This window comes from Cyprinus carpio, chromosome A14 (genome assembly GCF_018340385.1).
Source record: "Cyprinus carpio isolate SPL01 chromosome A14, ASM1834038v1, whole genome shotgun sequence".
Lineage (NCBI taxonomy): Eukaryota > Metazoa > Chordata > Actinopteri > Cypriniformes > Cyprinidae > Cyprinus > Cyprinus carpio.
Genome location: NC_056585.1, coordinates 2,341,535 through 2,364,774, shown reverse-complemented (window position 1 = coordinate 2,364,774; position 23,240 = coordinate 2,341,535).

The following is a 23,240-nucleotide window of genomic DNA, read 5'->3' as shown; positions in this document are numbered from 1 at the left end:
TTCTACATCAGTTTTCAATGTTTTATCAATCCTTAGAGTAATACTGGCCCCACTTGACCACTCACAACACCCTGACTCAAACAGTACAACAAAATTAATCTTAAGATAACATGTCCTAGCCTATCTGATTTCAATATCCTAAAAGAAAACACATATTTACACATCTGCTCTATAGAAAAATATAACATTCAATTACTTACATGGCACAGGTGAACTCTTTTCAGATGATCTTGACAAATCTGACAAAAATGTGAAAAAGCAATCACAAAAAGGTGAAAAGTATAGCAGGAAGGCACATTAAACTGTACAAATAATATATTGTGTAATTAAATAATTAAATTTTACTAACCAACTACAAAATACATTACTTTTTAAAACAATTTGTATGACACTAGACTGTAGTAAACAAACAAACAAACAAAAAAACTAACTGGTGCATGGCATATATTTAATGAACCTAAACACAAATACTGAGAATGTGTTTGACAGTCAGTTAAAAATATATATATATATATAAATAAAATATATATATATATCTATATATATATATATATATATATATATATATATATACTCACAAAGCCAAAGATGCTCAGAGCTTGGAGCCTTTGGGGTGAATGTATCAGCTACTGACACAAAAACGAAGGGAAGAAAAAGAAAAATCATCACTTAATATAGGTCAGATATTGCATATGTCTGTACAAATTGTAATGTAATTATTTTTAATCAACGATTATTGACTATTCAGTGTGTTGAACATGGCAAATGCAAGATATAGAATGACTGCTAGATTGATCACTTACAACAATCAGATGACAATCTGAAAAATAAAGAAAAAATATATCATTATTACTGAAAATAATTATAATTTTACTCAAATATGACTTTTTTTCTTCCCTGGTACATTTCTACACAGGCCTAAATGTTTTACTTGTTTTGTAATTCTTTGTTATCAAAAAGTGGAATTATTATTATCATTATTATTATCTCATATGAGTAGTCTACATTGGCTTGTAAGTCTGCCTCTCGCTTGCTCTTTCTATCACACGCTGAGAGAGAAAGAGAGTGCACATTCAGTGTGCGTCAGTGTCACGCGCTCTTTCTCAGACAAATCTCAACACTGCTTAAGTGTGAAAATATGAATGATAATTGTAAAAAGTGTGTGTGTGTATATATATATATATATATATATACATACATACATACATACATACATACATATATGCCATTATTAGGTTGTTTGTTGGTGAAGTGACTGTGTTGCTGACAAGTTCTACAACAGTCATAATACCCTCTTGACTATGGCGATACCTTTTTAAAAGCTCATTATCGTCAAATGTTTCTAAAATGTTTACGTTCCGAGGCAGATTGCCGGCAACAGCAAATTTAGGATAGTTTATTTGATCGTAGTGTTGGTCTTAGTGACTTAGGAGTCCTCTTCATTTAGGAGTTAGTTTTAGCGCTAAAACGCTTTATGAAATAATCTTAGAGCGAAAATTTAAGAGTCCTAAATTTAGAAATGACCGTTATTTTTAAGATTTTCTCCTAAATTGGCAAGTTATGAACTACTTTTAGCCTTGAGATGTTTTGTGAATACGGGCCCTGGAGTGTCTGGAACTGTAAAAGAAAGCAAGACCTTTGAGGAATCTAATACTCATTTTACGGGATCTTTCTGCTATAACAGAATTTAGTAATAGTGTTACTGCCCCCCAACTGAGCCTGGTTTCTCCCAAGGGTTTTTCTCCATTTCTGTCATCAATGGAGTTTTGGTTCTTTGCCACTGTCGCCTTTGGCTAGCTTAGTTGGGGGAGTTTGACGGATGCACTGACACTATTGGAAGAGAACTGAACTGGATGATGACATCACTGAATCATCAATGAACTGACTTTAGCTGAAAAATGACTGTTAATGTCTTCTTGCATCATTGACAAACTATTTTTCTGTTTGACTCTGTAAAGCTGCTTTGACACAACCAGTATTGTATAAGACGCTATACAAATTAAGGTGACTTGACATGTATTTACCATGTTTCCAATCACCATTTACTCCTACTTCTTGGAAATTTTTTAAAATATTTATACAGTATATATCAGTCTGAATCCTTGTTTCCATCTGAGGAAATAGAGAGAGCTGAACTGGATTGTGGGAGTCTCTTTTTGGGTCAGAGTGGCCACACAACCAATTGCACTGTGCCTGGTTGGCTGGGTTTGGTAGTGTAAAGTAATGTCATCGTGAGGAGGATGATAAATTGTGTTTGTTTAAGCCATCATTACATTGTACTTTTCTTCATGGAGGTCACTATTTAATAACACTTGAAGTTGATTGAGGCATGGGCGCAACCCACCGGGCGTCCCCACTGGTCAGCTGGGGTGACAGGCCATGACTGCAAACACGGAGATATTACAGAGCCGACGCTGCTCCGGGATGTTGTCGTAATCTCACACAATCTGCTGCCTGCTCTAGTGTGTAATATCCTGCTGAAAACTTTCGCTCAGGGAAACCCATGAAGGTTGGGGTGTTTGGGGTTTGGCGGGGGGCAGGGGCACAGGAAGATGTTTTAGGTTGGGGGTGCTGTATGCGCACTCGGGTTTTAGTGTGTGTGTGTGTGTGTGGGGGGGTCTACACAAGCCAGCCAACAGAATCGCATGTATAGATTTTAAGGAAATCAACGAGTGCCTATTAAAGTAACCCCACTAGCTTTAAAACAGGAATATATTTTTTGGATTTATTGTTTTCAGTTTAACGCACAGACACACAACACATTTAGTAACGTTAAATCTTAGTGCAAAATGGCAATTATATGCACCTTTTATATTCTGAAATATATTTCTAGGTGGTGTTCTGTGTGCATTAAATTACATTTGGATGAAAATGGTCCTTTTCCTGACAAATGTAAAACACTGAGCTGCTAAGGGAGCGTCTAATGGATCACCTTTATGATGCTGTCGGGTCTGGAGTCGGGCATCTAACTTCATCTGTCTTTATTTTGGTTAGGTTCAGATTCCTCTGCCATTGTTGTATGTTGTAAAAAAAAATAAAAATAAAATCACTAAATATCCATTCATGTCATGCAACAACATGCAACAGGCAAGCATAGGCTATTATCCGCCAAACTGCAGATTCGTCACGGGCCAACTTCTTACGCAAATAAGATTGGTAAAGCCTATTAGTAAGTATGATTTTATTAATTAATTTAGTTACAATAAATAACAGGAAAATATGTTTTATATTTATATGTTTTATGTTTATACTATGTTAAAATAGCAGGATATTTTGCTAATTACTTATTGCAAATAGTGGCAATTATATGCACCTCAGCATTGTAATACATTATAAACCAGTATGCAACTAGTTGTGTGTACATTTTAATTCAAATTATTAAATGGATGGCACCTTATTGGGAAAAAAAACCCATCTCTACACCTACCCTAACCTTAACCCTACCCGATTCTTTACTTTCAACTTTTTGATGATTTTCTTCAATTTCATTAAAAATAAATACGCTTTACCATCTACACCACTGAACTTGAGAAATTTAAGGGCTAGTTGTTTTAAATTACAGCCGACCAGTGCACTAAGAGAATATCCTCTTCACCTTAGCGCTTTATAAAGTTGTCAGGATAATTCGGCTCTGTCTCAGAGAAATGTGGCCATCACTGCCTCAGACATCTCTTAAAACAACCAAAGCCACAAAGAAGAGTTTTTGTGCTAATTGACTATTAAAGCAAAGAAAAATGGTACAGTAGGGATCGGTTCATTAGCATGGTTTGTTTTTGCTCAACTCAATCTCAGTGCAGTTTGTGACTATACTATTTTATGTTTCCACAAATTGTTGACTAATTCATATGAATTCTTACAATACAACCTTTTTTTTTTTTATATATATATATATAACACAAACCGTTTAGGGATAGACCCTCATGCTCACCTTATAGTATAAAAAATGTTTTTGTACAAATAATATTGTACAGATACATACAAAATTGACAAACCTTAAAATAGTTGTGTTTTCTCATGAGATTGGCTGTAAAAATAAGTAAATAAATAAAATAATAATAATAAACAAACTAATACAACAAATTCAATACCATGCCTCCATTCCAGTATGGAGTGCTCAACTTTCATGATTGGTTTATAAGTTATTTTTTATTTTTATTTTTGAATGTCCTGTTTTGCTTGAAAAAGAACTAAAATGGTTTGTGTTCCATTTCATGATGACTTTAAAGGTAAAATTAAAAGATATACCAAAAAATTTACTTTTGCAAAGTTCCATCTTTCAAAGAGTTGCGCCATGCAAACATTTTAGGTAAAAGCCAAATGGAGCAATGTGGTGTATCTCTGATAGACCACATGTATTAAGAGGAAACGGGGGACTAATAGAGGCTTCTCCCTAGGAAATGGCTGTCAGCGGCCTGTCACCTGTTCCCTATCCTATCACCATCTAAACAGTGTACTTCTGCTAGGGACATATTCTCCGGTTGAGTGGAGGGTGATGGAGATCTAACCGAGTCATCAACCTCTCTCAATTGATGTGACCTGCGAGATATCCTTTAGCACCTCCACACAATGGTCTTCTACCAGCTACAAATTAAACAAGCAGATGTGACCTGCGAGATATCCTTTAGCACCTCCACACAATGGTCTTCTACCAGCTACAAATTAAACAAGCAGACTGCAGCCTGTGTTAAAGGAGTTTTACGACAGGAAAGTGATTCTTTTGAGCTGTCAGATGAAATCATGAGTTTTTCTCTCAACATTCAACGAATGTAAAGAATAGTGCTTTCTTTATAATGCAGTGTCATTTTTGAAAACATGAAAAATACTGGTAGGGCTGCTTATTATGAAATGCACTACATAAAGCATGTTTTATTGTGCAAATTTTTGATAGAATTATTTAGTCTAGTCCCTGATGCAGTGTCATTTTTGAAAACATGAAAAATACATGTTTTATTGTGCAAATTTTTGATAGAATTATTTGTTCTAGTTTATGGGGGTCATATGATAGGATTTCAAGTTTTCCTTTCTCTTTGGAGTGTTACAAGCTCTTGGTGCATAAAGAAGATCTGTAAAGTTGCAAAGACTTAAAGGAGCCATGTGTAATGTCTGGCAAAAAAATCAAGTCATACTCCACATTCCATACCAGATGGGGGCAGTATGCCTCAATAAAATGAATTGGTCTACTCTAGAGTAACAAACGAGAAACGGCATAGTCTCTATGCTCTGCCCCTACCTTCACAACAACCCTGGAGCCATAGCCGAAGCCTAAAGGACGTTTTGCCTCCAGAGGAACGTTGGGTGATGTCAAGTGATTTTGAAATATGACATCTTCAAGCTACTCCCCTTCACCTTTACCAGTGAATATGTTCATATTCGTTTTGTTCGTATTACATTTTGAGTTGTATATACACATTATTTGAATTAAATTAATTTGACAGACAGCATTCTGTCAACATCATTGGTCAACATCAGACAGCTGATGTTGACCAAGCTAGCGCCAACCAACGTAACCAGAGCTGCCAACTCTCAAGCATTCACCGTGAGACACACGCAATTGACTCTTTTCACACGCTTTCAAAAACTTGACCGCTCTGAATATAGTGGGTGAGTGCGCGCGCGGCCGGGGCGCTCTCTCTCTCTCTCTCTCTCGGGTTCATTATCATCGAAGACATTTCAAGCTTCTTAGGTAATGTTACATTTTAGCATCAGCTTGGTAGAGACGGGCTTTGGTAGATAACGGGTGAAAACCGGATCGGATCTGTGGGTAAGTTATAGCTAGCTAATTATCAAACGCAGCTACGGTTAGCCATCGCTAACATTAGCACGTTTATCGAACAGCCTTCGATACATTTCTATGTTATAACTTCCCGAAAAAAATACGCAAACATATAAAACAAACTTCTAGCGAAATACTAACAGCATCTTACTTACCAATCCAAAAGAAATGTTGCAAGTTCGGAGTCGAACCTCATTTCTTTCAAGTCCATCAGTTGTCTCCAGCGATGGAAAGCAGTGCCGATGTTTACTCTGGTTCGGCTCCTTTTCTTATCGGATTTGATTTGTGATTCCGAGCGCGGTTGTTTCCCTATAGCGGGTGGTGGTGGTAGGTGTCTCTTGCCAAGGGCTTCAGCCATCCTTCCGCTCTCTTCCCTGAACTGAAATGAAGTATTGGGCTGTACCTTCCACACGATTGACATCAGGTTCCAGTACGCCCACAAGCCGTGCGAGTTATTCGTGTATTGCAGGTTGGCTGGTGGTTATGTTGCCCGCATACCGCCTCCCATGGCCGAAACTGGTATTACGACACCTGTCGGGCCGTGGCTAGCAATGCTAATGCTTATTAAGGTTGATATCTCTGCAGCACTATAACTTGACTTTTTTTTTATGACATCATCCCCCTTATTTCTTCTCATTCTTTTGATGCGTGTAGGTCATTTTTTGGATATTTTTACCTCAATTTTTACACATGGCACCTTTAAATCTCAAACCCAAAGAGATATTCTTTATAAAAGCTAAGACTCGTCCACACCCTCCTAAAATGCCTAATTTAAATACATCCCCACATGCAGGGGCGGACTGGCCATCTGTGTGATCTGGAGAATCACAGAACGGCCGGTTCTCCAGGACGGCCAGCGGGCCGGCCCACCACCCGCCACGCACGCAGTCATCACCTGCCCCCCCACCCCCCCACTAATCTGGTTCACACTCCAGTACTGTAGGTGGCAGCAATGCACCTTTAAGTTGGATGCCAGCTGCACTGGCCGTAGCCGCAAAGTAAGGTGAAGAAGAAGTGGAAGAGTAGGAAGAAACTAACAGCAAAGACGTTAGAAAGAGGAAGCATAAAAACAAACAAACAATATGCATAACGCGGCCACGGGTAAAAAACGGAAAGAAAAGGGTGGGCCTTGGAAGGCGAGAGAAAAAAAATTGCGGAATTTAGATACTGAAGCCGCTAAATGTCGCAAACTAATTGAAATACTTAGCAGCACAGCCAGCAGCAGCACCTCGCAGTTAAATATTAGCAGCAGTGAAGAAGTGAGCCAGACAGCTATGCAGCAACATGCCACCAGTGATGATGATGAGGGACAGAAAGATGAGCTGGTTCCACTGGCAGATCCAGGGCAAGTAGGTATGGAATATGAGAGGAGAAAGAGAGTTACTTGCTAGGGATGATGTTAGGAAGTGATATTCAGTTTGCTACATTTTTAATGATTACAGTAGTTAAAACAGCTAAACTTAAACATTTTATCTGTAAAATGCCACATGCAGTAGCTAATATTAAGAAATATGTTGTGTTTTACTTTTAAAAATGTTGGTAACGTTAAAGTTAATGATTACAAACTTTGAAGATTTTGAATACAGAAGTTACATTTGTAATGGTGTATTTTCATTTAGATGTAGTATTATTATTTGTGCAGTAAGATTAATTACTGCATAAATTAACTAAGATTAGTAATAAATTCATTTCAAGACAGCATGGAATATATTGTATAATATGCTGTTATAACAGCATATTATATAATCTATTCCATGGTATCTTGGAATAAAACCTGTTTTTTTTTTTTTTGTTTTTTTTTAAATCCATTCCATCATTTGTTTATTCAGGTTGAGCTTAGACCAAGAGCAGAGAAAGACACCCACTCCAGCTCAACATGTAGTCAACATCAGTGCTATTGCTATAATTTGGATGGTATAGTATCATGAGCCACAATTAAAGTCTTGTGACACTCATGCCAGGCGTTATTGTTGTTGTTGTCGAGTTTCCGCGCGCCGATTGCTTTGGGCCGGGCCTAGTAAAAGGCAAGGGCCGTTTTTTATTCCCAGTCCGTCCGTGCCCAAATGTCTACGTCATGCAAGGAAAGACAGCATAACCTTTGATTCTTGCTGTTGCCGCCAGCGCCATGTCGTGGAGATACTGTTTCATTGTGAAAGTGAAACTACTTTGTTTGGCTTTCCAAAAGAGGACACAACTAGAAATCAGTGGTTAAGTTTTATTTACAACTTTGTTCCAGAACAAATATTCGAGTGTGTGCAGCACATTTTATGAGGGACTGTTTCCTGAACCTGGGAGAGAAAACTACAATGCCGGCTGTTCTGGTTGTATGTTTCTCTTATGGTTTCAGACGTTTGATCTATTCGAACGTAAGTGCCCTGCGAAGTGGACATCACAGGATATTCTGCCATGATTCCAGTTCGAAGCAAACATATGTTCCATTCAAAGTGCATTGAAGTGTGCGAGACGTCAATTTAAGTTGTATTTATTTACAGAGGTACATGATGTCACACTTGTCCGTGTGTGAAGACGTTGCGCAGCGCAAATCCGTGAATGAATGTTCCAAAGTGTGGTAACTTCAACAGATTTCCCCTGCTCAGGGAGTAGGGAGCAATGAACTCTGTGTAGGGACCATGTCAATGGGAACACAGTTCATGCACGGAGCTCATTTCTAACGAGCTGATTATCTGAATCAGGTGTGTTAACAAAGAGAGACATGCAAGAAGTGCGGAGGTGGGGGATATGGGGGTGTGGTTGAGAGAGGATTGGATTTGTACACACCAGGCACCATCATTCGTAGTGCAAAAAAAGTAGGATTTTTTTTTGTCCTGTCTGTCGATATTTTTCCCCGTCGCTCCACGATGAAACGGGCTGTCCAATCATATTTGAGCTTAGATCACGTGCCCAGAGCAGCTGCTGTTGCACAAAAGGGTGAGAGTGGTGGCGCTGTTTCGAAAAGCAGTATAAACAAACACCGAAGAAGAGTATCGCAGTAGAGAGAATAGAGTGGATGCCGAGTTACTGTTATCTTTGGTGTCGGACAGCAGATTTATTCTCATATGTCCTTAATATAATTTCTAAATTCTCCATTGAATTGTGTGATCTGGAGTGTCCTTTTTCTTCCACGTGTGCAAGAGTTATGAGTCAGAGCACGTTAACTCTCTTGATCTTCCATTTTTAAAAAAACGAGTGAAACATTTTTCTACACAAAAAATATGAAAGCAAATAGACATGATTATAACGATATATTTTCTGTATGTGTTTTGTATTTAGCTCATGGTAATTTTAAAACAATAATGGATGTTTATGAATTTAAGCAGGGTGTCGTTATTAAACAGCCTACAAAGAGTGCATGTCTGCTTATTATAGAATCAAAATCAACTATACATTACATTCAGAAGTTATTACAAGCACCCGATGATGGTTTATAGTGGGTTTTAAGCAAAAACATTAATAATCACATACATTTTCAAATGTGACTTGATGCTAATTGTACTTATATTTTAAGATGTTTTCTTGTAAGCATAGATAATCTGTGTTATGTTACTTAAGGGTTTTGTTTGAACAAATTCTTTAAAAGTTATTCTGTAACGTGTGTATTCTGCACGACTATAGCAGCACCAAACAAAATGTTCATACATGTAGCCTATTATGTAGAGTTCTGTTGTCATGCTTGATATTTAAAACATTCCAATAAATAAATAATTCTAATGTTGTGTTCACACCAAACGCAAATTTAATTATTCGGGCGGGTACATTACATTTTTGCGCCGGGCGTAGCGAATGATGCAAAATGCATGACGCGTTTGCCGCGAACGCGCTATATTCGCCTCAGTCGCGTCTTCCGCGCAAGTTGAACATTTTCAATTCGAGCGAAAAATTCACAGTTTTGTGCGCTTTGAACCCAGATACGTCGGCGTTTGGCTTTCTGGTTTATTTGGAACTTCCACAAAAATAGGTACTAAGCAGCAATCGTTGTAATTTCCTCCATGATTGATCGTGACGTTTTTTTCCTGCGAGTAATCTAGAGCGAGACGCGCATATTCGCTTTGCGTTTGGTGTGTGAACACAATTCTTTATTGAAGAAAAAAAGGGATAAAGAACAAAATTTTGGCAATACAAAATATTTTTACATGTTAGAAAATAAGAAGAAATATAATTTAAGAAGAATTTTGTTAATCCATCTCATGTGATGTCTCTATGTTCTTTTAGAGAGTTTTAGGGACACAATTTAACAAGTCTAATATAGTTTCCTTTATTTGAACAAACACTGCCCACCAGGACATACAAATTGATACTTTTTGTACCATTCATGTTTGTTCTTGAAAACTAAAAATTGTCTAAGGGCAATATTTAAGTAATATAAAAGAGTGTGCACATACCATGAAGAGAGATGTGGTCTGTGGTTGACTGTCCTCCTGTCTACTTCCTCCTGTTTGAAAATCAGGCAGCGATTGACTCAGATCCAATGCATTAGTCAAAGTGACAGTAATCTAGCCCAATGGTGTTGATGGGGTACTGGGGGCCAATCCTTTGGACATGCCCCTGCTGGATATATGTCAAAATATAGACCTGACACTATATTCATTTCACCTTGCAATGATTTTTTGAGAAATTCTAGTGATCCTAATGAAATTAAATCTTTATATCTCTATAATAATTTTAGTATCTACAGTGTCTTTAATGTTTATTTTATTAAATTTATTCACAGTTATAACATGGGGTGAACGAGAATGGAATCTACATGGAACAATAATGAAACATTTATACCTTGTATTGTCAGCAGCTTACATATGGAAGGCAAATGACAGCACAATCCGATGGTACAAATGTTTAGTATTTTAAGTCATATTAACACAATTATAGCTATATATTTTATGATTGCCAGGCTCACATTTATCACAAGTGCACTGAATGAGGTTATGTCAAACATAGCCACTGAAACTTTGACACTTCATTAAACGGCGTCCATAGTGGGGTGCTCAATCCCAATACACGAGAGACTGCGCGATTTTATCAAAAACCCTGGAAATTGAAGCCATCACTATAAGGTGTCTGGGAATTAAAGCAATTCAGCCAGCCAGGGAGATAGACCTTTTACATGATTTTTGTTAAAGACATTATGTATTGAAGGAAAGGCATCCTATCTGAAAATATATTATTGTGTTTGAAAAATATATATATATATATATATATATATATATATATTATATATATATATATATATATATATATATATATTATATATATATATATATTATATATATATATATATATATATATATAATATATATAATATTTTTTTTTTTTTTTTTTTTTTTTATTTTGAGAAATGGCCATTCCAGAAATGGTTAGAAGAGACAACACTGTGATGCTCTTTCTAGTGTGACAAATGTGCCTGAATGTTCATAGAACAGATTGTGATTTGAAAACTTTTGATTTATATCATAATTTGAAATATATCTCTGTTTGTTTGCCATGGATTTAAGCTAAGCTATACATGAAAAAAAAAAAAGAAAATAGTTGTATGTGTATACATTTCTTGTGAGTTATCTTATTTTACATATCTTTCAAAAATGTGTGAAATCCTAACTTAATAATCTCCCTTATAATATATAAAAGGATGGCAATGGCAGTACCAAATGTGTTTTAGCAGATAAAATGAGCATATAATCAAAAAGCTTGTGCTGGCCCCCTGATTCTGAAGACCTCAGGTCAAAACAAATTACACAAATGGAAAACAAGCCTTTTATTTACCTTTGCCCAGTGCCACAAGGGCCCAATTTAGAGCATCATAATGTGTCACTTGTCTTGGCGGGGAAGGTTAAACTGTACCCCACTGATTTAACTACCTCAGCCAAATGAATCTAGCCATAACCCAGGACATACATGTAAATTGAAATCAAGCAGGTGATGTATAAAACCACCATGCAGAACACAAATGGTCCCATAGTACTGTATGGGAGATGAGGCTCTCTCTTCAGAACAATGGCAACAAAAATTTTTAAATGGGAAGTATTATATAGCTCATCTAAATGAAGTATCTCCAGAGATGCATATAGACGGTGGCAATAATTCATGTTTGAAAATACATATCAAAATATTTAGATTTATGGTTCATCACTAATTGCTGGCTTTTACTTATTATTTTATGGGGCGGAAAAATAATAACCTAATATGTTTTATCTGTCTGCCACTAAGGTCAGACACATCTGGGTTGTGAGTCTTGGTTGTAGCCAGCTGCTTTGTGAATTTAGATTGCGTGTCTGAAAAAATAAAGATGAACGTCTTACAAGGCAATCACCACTATCACTACTGGATTTGAACGTACTCCTTACCCTAGGAATTCAACTTGAAGGAAAAAGCCAAGTCATATTCAGAGACCAGAATGTCATAAAGTCCTTTTAATATGTCATGTAAACACTTCAGTCAGACTGAAATTGTGCCAGACGATTTTTGCAAAGTAAAATTATAAATATTAATACGTTTGGCTTCAGCAGTGTGGGCTTGCTCCAATAGACTTGTTTTGTTGTCTATTCATATTTTATGTTGTCTATTGTATATTATGCTTTATTATAATTATGATTTGACTGTACATGTAAACAGACATGGGATAATAAACAATCAGAAGGCCCTCACATTTTCTACACTGACTAATTAATGAATATGCTCTGAACTCCAGCATTTAGATATTATTGTAGCTTTTGTATCTCATGCCATATTATTAGCATTGTCTTCAAACTGGCTGTTGTTCTTTTTGAGTTTTGGGGCTATACCTTTGAGTCGTTTGTGGGTAGAGGTTGAGACTTATCCCGAGACCTTATATCGTCTGGGGAATTTAATTGTTTCATCTCCTTTGCCCCAACCCATATTAAACAGATTGCTAAAACTGTTAATTTGATCAATACTTAATTTTTTTTCAGCTGCCTCTTTTTTCTCTGTTAAGCAGTGATAAGCGATGGTAGGGTGGCAGGTGGAGTGAATTGTCCGATTTTTTTCACTCTCTGCGGGCCTTTCTGCCATTTGGAGTGATATAATTTATACCACAGTAGTGGCTCTGCAATTACCCTGTCTATTGCTGTCGACAGTATCTCACTATCTTTTAAATGGATCCAGCTTGACTCGTCCAGCCAGGCAAACAGAACAAATGATGCCATTCCTCATGCTGCAAGTCCTAAAGAGATAAGTTCCTTAAAGAGCGGCCCATTTATCAGTTGATACAAGCAGGATACTTACAAGCCTACTCTATTGTTTCACTGTTTTGACAGTCAGCTTTTTTCATCTGGGAAGGTTGTCGGGATGGTGGTGGTGTGAAGATCCCTTTTTTCTTGTAATCATTCCACTGGGGGTGTCAATAATTGGGCTGATTTGTTTCTTAAGGCTGGAGTGGATAGGACATCTCTGGCCCTGCTTATTTTCTTTCTTTCTTTTTTTTCTGAGCCTGGAAGACGAGAAGTACATTTTGTAAGGCACAAAAATATTTATATTTTCACTTTATTCCAGTAGTTGCCAAAACATCTATAGAATTTTGGTTTGCCTTCACCAAAAAGAAAAATATAGGGAAATTCACAGCTGCTTCCTTAAATGACTACTGATGCCCTTCCAAATTAAGGCCAAACAATCTCAAGGTTCATTTGTTTCTACATCACGTCTTGAATTGTGTTTAAAGATCACTAAAGCACTGTAATTTAAGCACTTAGACACACAGACCACCATTTATGTCTCCCCATTAACTTAATTATTACACTAATTAATTAAAGGGAGGAATTTCACAACCAGTTAAAAATCAGATGGCTTACCTTAAGTGAGAGCAATCATTTTAAAGTAGTGGTAGAAACATAGTCAACGCTGGAATAGAGGAACAGCTTTTGTTTGAAGTATTATGGGTTAGTTATAGAGCAATAAAATCTGCAGAGCAGTTTTACTCTTTGGTCTTTACTAAACATCAGTATGTGAAGCAGTACTTACTTGTGAAGCAGACTTTTTACCTGCATTTGTGGATTTTGATTTGTACTAATGGATCTTTAAGATTTCTCTAAATAGCAAATGATTATGCATAACCAAAAAAGCAGAGCTCAGCTTTAAAAATGGCCCACTGGCCCCGGTTTTGAGTCTTCTGACTATCTACATTTTCTTTGTAAAGGGAACTTAGCACTTAATGAATGAATAAACAAAATGTATAATAATTAATAATATTATTGCTATAAATATTTTAAAAACATTTGATGTATCAATAAATGTATGATATACTTTAATAACTACAGATATTGCTAAATGTAAATAACTATACCTCTAAATTAAAGGGGTCATATGATGCGATTTCAAGTTTTCCTTTCTCTTTGGAGTGTTACAAGCTGTTCGTGAATAGATAAGATCCCTAAAGTTGCAAAGACTAAAGTCTCAAACCCAAAGAGATGTTCTGTTTAAAAGTTAAGACTCGTCCACATCCTCCTAAAATGCCTTGTTTAAACAAACCCCCACATGTCTGCGTCACTGTGTGTGAAGATTCGCATAACACCGGCCAAATGTTTACGCAAAGAATGAAGGCGTAACTTTTATTCTTGCTGTAGTATTGTTGCTACAGCTGCTGCCGCCATGTCTTAGAGACGCTGTGTGTTTCGTTGCGAAAGCAAAAATACTTTGTTTGGCCTTCCAAAAGAGTACACAACTAGAAGTCAGTTGTTAAGTTGTATTTACAACGCTGTTCCAGAACAGTTCAAACTAAATATCCGTTTGTGTACAGCACATTTTCGGAGGACTGTTTCCTGTACCTGGGAGAGTACGTTAGCCAACAATGCCGGCTTTTCTAACTCACAGCCTGTAATTACGTTTTCATATTTAAAGAATTTGACGCTGATGATTCAAATGTGAGTTTTGAGCATTGTAGAGTAGCGCTTGTTGTTTGTTGTTTCTCTGATCACAAATGCAGACATGATTTTATGTTTACAAGGTGCGATGCAATGCAACACATAAAAAGACAGTATAAGTCATTATAATCAGTATTTATGTCCCAGTTGGATGCAACAAATGCCTTGTTTATTATAGGTATTATTGTTTTTGTCTCATCACACCGGAACATGGCATCACAGTATGGTAAGGGGCGTAACATTTCTGTCACACGCTTGAGGAATTCAGCCAATCACAATGCACTGGATAGCTGGCTAATCAGCTTAAACCCCGCTTTTCAGAACGATGAGCTTTGTAAAAATCTACGCGTTTCAGAAAGGCGGGGCATAGAGGAGAAACGATAATGTACAGTATTTGGAAAATAATGTGTTTTTTGAACCTTAAACCACATAAACACCTTTCATTACACAAAATAAACAAAATAATGTTCTTTTTTAGCAACATCATATGACCCCTTTAAGTAAAATTACCTTGTATCATTTTTATTTCTTTCTTTGTAGCTGGTAAAAACATTTCTTTTTAGGAAGTGGCCCAGTGTCCATGTTTGTTCCAGTTACCTGGACATCTTCTGGATTTGAAATAATAAAGCTTTGAATGGGATTAAATGCAATAAATCAATCCCATGCTCTAAATTGACTTGATATTCATCTCAAACTCAAAGTTGTAATATAGGCAGGTCGCAAAAGCAAATGTTAAAACTTTTTACTCAAGACTGACTTTTTAGGATTTAAAAGATTTTAGATCCAGCTAGATTAACAGGATTTTTTTTGAAGTAAATCAGTGATTTTCTATCTTTCATAGCTACTGGAAAAAATCTAGTCATATCTCTGGAGTCTTCTTTGTGGCTGACATAATTCAAGTTGGAAACATGGTGAATACAAGTCAAGTCAAGGCACCTTTATTTGTATAGTATAGCGCTTTATACAATAATGGTTGTGTCAAAGGAGCTTTACAGTGTTAAACAGGAAAATAGATTGTTAATAATGCAAGAAGACAATAACAGTAGAGTATTTTTTCCAGTTAAAGTCAGTTCATTGTTGATTCAGTGACGTCATTATCCAGTTCGGCTCTCTTCCAATAGTGTCTGTGCAATCAGTCATCCCCCAACTAAGCAAGCCAAAGTGTTCAAAATAGGAACAGGTGGCCATTTTGTTAAATAGTTCAGATACTCAGGGGAAATTATAAAAAAAATATATATTTTTAAATGCTGTTCTTTTAAACTTTCTATTCATCAAAAAATCCAGAAAAATATAATGGTTTCAAAAAAAAAAAAAAAAAAAAAAAAAAGAAGAAAAAAAAGGAATAAAAAAATTATAACAACAATTTTTAACATAGATAATAATAATAATAATAAGCTATTGAGAACCAAATCTGCATATTCTGAATGATTTCTGAAAGATAATGCAACATTTAAGAATTGAGTATTGGCTGCAGAAAACTTTTGAACAGTAGTGTAATATCTCAAATAAGATCATACGTGATTAAAAGATTTAAAACACAAAAGATTTTATGGTTGACACTGTAAACAAATCCATAAATTAGGCCACAGGGTACTGTATGAAGGTATTTTCTGTATTGATTGTTTAGAGGTGTGTTACCTGTATTTTGAATTTTGCAGTTGTATTTGTGTTTTTCTTTTTATTTTCTTTCTTTCTTTCTTTTTTTTCTTTTTTTTTTTTACAATGCAAAGATCGACAAAGACAATCATATATATTACGTGTATGATATTAGTTGGGACTGTGGCAGTTTAGGATCAGGTTAATGCAATAATATAGCAATTTACTTGATAATAATAAATTAGAAGAATTGACATTTTACTTAAGATGTGCTTTTAAGGAAGTGCAACAGATGTTATTTTTCAAATGAATTTTTGCATTGGACAAGGCTTTGTTGAAGATGTGACACCAGTGGGTTTTGAGCACATGCCATCTACCTCTGATTATCCACTTCACACTGTTGATCAGTGATGACTGTCTGTAGCACTACATTGTTTTCCCAGCATTCTGGCAGCTTGACCTGCTTTCTTTATCCAGCTTTACTCTTTATCCTTTTGTTCGACGAAACTACTTGAGTTACTTCACCGAGATGGTTTGTATTTCACTTCAAATTAAACTGTGGCCGCAAGACGTTTAATCCACAGATTAGGATATTTCTCATTGATAGCCTTTGATTCAGCTTGTCCCTGATGTCTCCCATCCTTTCAGCAGGTTTTAAGATCTCTCTGAGCAAGAAAACTGAATTCTGTGGCCATCTGTCAACAGAGGGTTGAAATGGCCTCTCTCCATTATATTTAATTGAGTTTGTCCCTCCATGTCATCGAATGGGCTTTCTTATCGGAGTCAACAGGGATGTGAGAGTAGACTACCTCTGTTCCAATCCCACACTCTTAATCTCACATGTCAGTCCCAGCACTGGGCTAATACGGCAAGCCGCAACTGCAGCGCTTTGCAATATATGTCCGTTTTTCTACTTAATGGTCTGAAAAAGTAATAGTATTTTGTTTATGCATGGCTGTGGTAGGGCTGGACCAGAATATTTTATTATTCGAATATTCGTTCGGTGGTTTGGCATTCAATTTTCAATTTTGAGATTCAAATATTCTTTTTTTTTTTTTTTGAACCCCTGGCATCACCCACGAAACGGTTCTCATTCACTTGAACATGGATCGCCCATGAGTGAACGTCATGAACTTCGTGATCCATTTCATCTGGAAGAGAAGACAAACATGGCGAAGACCTCAGCACTGTGGGAGCACTTTAAATTGAGTGAGGACAGAAAAGGCAGTGTGCCAAATATGCGATTTGAAACTGGCCTACCACAACGGCACATCAAGTTTGAGAAATCACCTATTTTCTGTAAGTAGTACGCCTATAGTATATTGTTGGTGTAAAAAAAAAAAAAATTAACTGCTTTTTATCTGCCGTTAATCAGTAATTTTACACATGATAAAAAACTTAATTTGGTTGGAAAATACTTGCGAATACAGCAGTCATAAAAAAGCATACAGTAGCCCAGCCTAATAATAATTTGTCTATATTAAGAGTATTGCTCTTAACAGACCTGTGTGTTTTGTATCACTAGTGCAGTGTCCGTTCTCAGAGCATATAAGCCCTGCCCGCATGAGGCGCACCACTTCTGGCTCGCACTGTTCTGTAGTTTATAAAAACTTTATTAATTCTGAACGTGTGGTGTGTCCATATTGCACCAAAATGCGACACTGTACTCCCTTGGGTCCGCAGCAACACAGCCGCCGTGCGTGAAGTTGATTGGATAAAAGGTTCTCGACATAATAAAAATGCAAATGGACAGACACACAGATTCCTGCCTTTATTACCCCATGTCTACACCGGACACGACAGTTGTCATGTTGCGCCGCACCGCAACAGCTAAAGTCTGTATACACTGCACAGTGTAGACAGAGTGACCTTTGAAAATCATTCTAAATTTGTGTCAGTACGTCATAAATAGAATGCAGCAGCAGTTTACTGTCAGAAATTTGTTGTGCCACGCCACACCGCATCCAGTGTAGACAAGCATAGTAGGTTATATTGTATTTTGTCGTGGCACGGCATCCGGTGTAGACACAGCGAGAGAAGAATATGTTCAGCCCCCTCCCTCCAAAGCTTTGAATATTCGGTGTTGATTACAACCGAAGCTTCGAATCTCAAAAAATGGTAATCGGACCAACCCTAGGCTGTGGGTATTTGGCTGTTGGCATAACATATCAAGCAGTAACTAAAGCATCCTACAGTGTGATATGTTTTATATTCCATCTAAAACAGGGCTTGAGACTTATTTTTTCCCCAAGCAGCTGTTTTGTTTCTAAGTTGGAAAAAGTGTGTAAAAAAACTTTAGGTGTGCAATGACAATTAATCAAATAATGTGTTTTTACATAATAAAGGGTTACAAGAAGGTGTTTTCAAAATTGCCAAATTATTTAATCTATTGGAATACTAAAAGTACGTCTCGGTTACGTATGTAACCCTCATTCCCTGAAGGAAGGAATGGAGACATCACGTCTGTAATGACCGACGACTTGGGATCTTGCTTAGAGAGACCAATCTACTTTGAGTGTAAACTAAACGAGCCAATGGACATTGGCATGCAATGTTTGCATGCAGCTGCCGCTGATCACAGCATGAGCATAAAAAGGTAGCAGATCCAACACATACCAGGTTTTCGCTGAGGAGCTCTCAACATCATGTCGGAAATTACCGATGAATTGGGATCCCTTCCAAAACGCCATGGATGGTGCCTGTTTTAGGTGGGAACACAGGAGGATACCGGCTCCACACGAAGGCTAAAGAATCTAGCGAATGTGTTGGGGATCACCCCAGCCCGCAGCTCTACAATATCTGTCAGCGAGGCTCCATGAGCCAGTGCCCAGGAGGATGCAACACTTCTAGTAGAGTGAGTAGAGAGGCACACCCTGCGCCTGATGAGCCAAGGTGATGGCATCCACTATCCTGTGGGCCATCCTCTGCTTAGAGGCGGCATTCCCTTCTGCTAGCCCCCATAACAGACAAAGAGCTGATCCGAGGTCCTGAAGCTTTGTGTTCGGTCTACGTACCATCTCAAGGCTCGGAAGGGACAAAGCAAAGCCAGGGCTGGGTCTGCCTCCTCCGGTGGCAGTGCTTGCTGGTTGTCCATGCGGACCAGCATGTGCTTGCCTCGTAAGCAGTCATATACATCAGGAGCCTCTGAAACTGTTTCAGTAGGACCACCGTCCTGCTCTTGAACATATTCAGGCAGTTCAACACAAACTGAGCACATCCCTCCGTGAGGCATGCTGTCGGTTCAACTGAATCCAACTCCATACCGAGAAAAAAGATCCTCTGCATCAAGGAGAGTTTGCTCTTTTCCTGGTTGAACCGGCTGAGGTGTGAGAGCAAAAAGTACCTGTGTTCACACAACTGATCCTGAGACTAAGCTAGTATGAGACAGTCATCGAGGTAGTTGAGAATGCAAATGCCCTGGTCTCTCAGGGGGACAAGAGCTGCCTCTGCAACTTTCGTGAGGACACGGGGGGACAGGGACAGCCAGGAGGGCAGGACCTTGTTCAGATATGCTCGTCCTTCAAATGTGAACTGCAGCAATGGTCTGTGGTGCAAAAGGATTGACACATGAATGTACATGTCCTTCAGGTTAACCGCTGAAAACCAATCTCGGGGACGGATGCACCTGAAGATACGTTTCTGTGTCAACCTATAGAAAGGTAACCAGTGAAGGACATGTAAGCCAACATCATCATAACCCGCCTTTCTTTGGTACAATACAGTAGGGGCTGTAAAATCCCTTCTTCATATCGGCTGGAGGGACCGGCTCTAATGCATCCTTCGCCAGTAGGACTGCGATCTCTGTACACAAAACAGGAGCATCTGCCGCCTTCACTGATGTGAAGCGGATGCCGCTGAACTTGGGGGGACGAGGGGCGAACTGAATCTCATAGCCGAGTCTGATGGTCCACGGGAGCCAATGAGACAGTTTGGGTAGCCAGGCACCCAGACACCATACAAGCTGGACCAACAGGACCACCGATGTACCCACAGTGGGGCAACAAGGTGGGTGCACAGACGAGGGGTCTGAGTGTGCGGTACAACGCTTACCTGGTTACCTGGGTGCTTGAGTAGGGCCTTTGATTACGCTCTCAAACCACCCGCTGCTGCCTGCTGGCAAGAGAGGAGGATGAGTGTGGTCCAGTGCTGGATTGTCTGTGACTCTCCATGCCCTCTTGGGACCCAGAGACAGAGAAAACTGCTCTCTTGTCGAGATTTTTGGAAAACAGATTCTCTACCTTGCCCTCTTCCGGGGGAGGGAGAGGTGCATTCACCATCCCCCAAAAAGCAGTTCTCTCTCTCTCTGGGTCACCCGGCCCGGAGCCTCTTGCTCTTCCACTCACCACCAGGTTTGACAGGGGCCTGGACAGGCGGGGCGGCCTGCCTATGCCCAGCTCCACAGAGCTGCTTGCTCGAGGCTTCTGCGGATTCAGGCTTTAGCCTGAAGAACCTGCAGTAACGCCAATGCATGTAAGGCGGAGGCAGCTTCTCCATAGGCCACATAAGCATTGTCGGAAAGACCAGATGAGTACCTACAGACCTGGGAGGGGAGGCATGGTTTGCCCTGCCAGGTGGAGGTGGTATTAGGACACAACTGCATCGCAACCAACCGCTCCACCGGAGGGACCCCCGTATACCCCCTTGCTGCACCACCGTCAAGAGTGGTGAGGGAGGAGAAGTTAGCAGGTCGGTTTCCTGGAGGAAAAGGTGCCATCCACAACCTGGTAAGCCCCTCGTGCACCTCCGGGAAGAATGGCACCAGGGCGGGGCACTGAGAACCACCCCGAAGAACCAATCGTCCAACCTTGAGGGCTCAGAATACGGTGGAGGTCTCCGCTCAAGCCCTACCCTCACGCTGGCCTGGGAAAGCATAGCTGTCATTTCCAGATCCGATTCAGGCATTGCTACAGTCCCGGAGGGCAGCAGCGCAGAAGAATCCTCCGATGCATCGATTGACATCCAGTCGCCGGGAGGAGCTCCAAGGATACTGCTGGTACGATACTCGTATAGGGCCCTGCATGTTCCATTGGCAGCTCAGTTGCAGAGTGCAAGAGGAGTGATGGTCCCCCGAGGGTTGGCTCCCTGGAGGGTTTTCCCATCACTGTTACCCTCTTTTATTAGCCTTCTCTAAAAACACACATGACATGGCCTTAGAAAATTTTTCATAAAATTCACAGTTTTACAGATTATATTATGAATTTTCAAATGAAGCATTAGTAGACTTGTGGCTTTAGTTGCATTATGTTTCTAAAATCATATCCTACATCAACATTTTTTAATACATTTAAAAAATATGTTTTTAATTTTCATTTTTGTTTTCATGTTTGAGCTTATATATCTTTATTATCATAACAGTCTGAGTAATTCTGATTCTTGAAAAGTAAACTTTGAAGTGTCAGCTTTGTGAACATATGTCGGCAGAAACCTTTTTATTTTGGGTATGTCATTTGAGTCTCCATGCCGAAAATGGGGGGTAAGGGGTTAATGACAAATTACAGTAATACATATATATATATATATATATATATATATATATATATATATATATATATATATATATATATATATATATAATTTTTTTTTAAATCTAGATTAATCTCACTGTAATCTTGGAATTCATCTAGATTAATCTAGATTAAAATGGCTCATTTGAATTCTGCCGAAGGCATTCAAATTATATTCAATAAAATGTACTTGTTAGTACTGATAGAGCTGTGCTGCGCTCAAACATAGTAGTTTGACGACGACTCTTCACCTGCGCTAAATTGCTTTGCCCGGCATCTTCCGCATTAGTTAAGGGATGCTTTGCGTTTAGGTGGTACTTGAGACTGGACGAACTCCTACAGTAAACTAATTCCGCATTGCACAAGGTGCAAACAACCTTACGCCTGTTTCACACATACTCCGTCTGCAGTGCGTATGCGTGGCATTTATTTATTTTTTTACGCACCCATGTTAACGGATTCCAGCGTTCACGCGGTTGTGGTCCGTCAGTGCGTTCCAGGAGCGGTGCGTCTGCAGCAGTGCAGCGATTGTTTACGTACCGAGTCTATTTTTGCTGTACTGCATGTGCTGAATTAAAATGACAGCACATTGTTCGCGGTAAAAATTAACATGGATTGACACAGAAATGCAGTAATTTCACAATAAATGTATACTAATTAAAGCCTACTGTGTTTGTTTCGCAAGAAATGGGTTTTTTTTTGGGTTTGTTTAAAAGAAGAAGAGGAGCTTTTTTTGATAGAGGAGGCATGATGTTATGTTGTAGTATTATGTTCTTTTATAGCAGAAAAACAAAGTTCATTAAGAACCGTGCGATTGCTTGTAATAAAGATTTAAATGCAAAAGGAACGAGAGTCGACAGTTTCTGTCAGTGGTGCTTTAATTTTAAATATTTGCGATATTCCAACAAGAAAAGTAGGCTAATTGTTGTGTTTAAATGTTTTGCCGCTTGCTTGAGCAGCTTATTATACAAACCTAGAAGTCAAATGCATGAGTAATATGTTCTTTATATTTATTAAGTTTAAACTAATGTCTATGATTATGAAAGATTGTTACTGTTCTGTGATAAGAGCCACACTTTTTTTTTTTTACATGGTTTGAAATATAGAATAATGAACAAATGTTGTGTTTGTGGACTAAACAGCCGCGGATCAGTAGCGGACTGCAAACGTGCCTGTGTGAAAGCACAATGAGTCCGTGCTGGTTCTGCACCACATACGTAACACACACGGACTGCATACGCACTGCAGACGGAGTATGTGTGAAAAAGGCTTGAGTCTTGTCGAGGTTTTTTTGGGAAGCTTGGTAATTTCACAGTAGGCATACACACAGGTTCGAAGACTCGTTCTCGCCCCCTACAGTGCAATTCATCTAGGTATACAGGTCCTTCTCAAAAAAATAGCATATTGTGATAAAAGTTCATTATTTTCCATAATGTAATGATAAAAATTTAACTTTCATATATTTTAGATTCATTGCACACCAACTGAAATATTTCGGGTCTT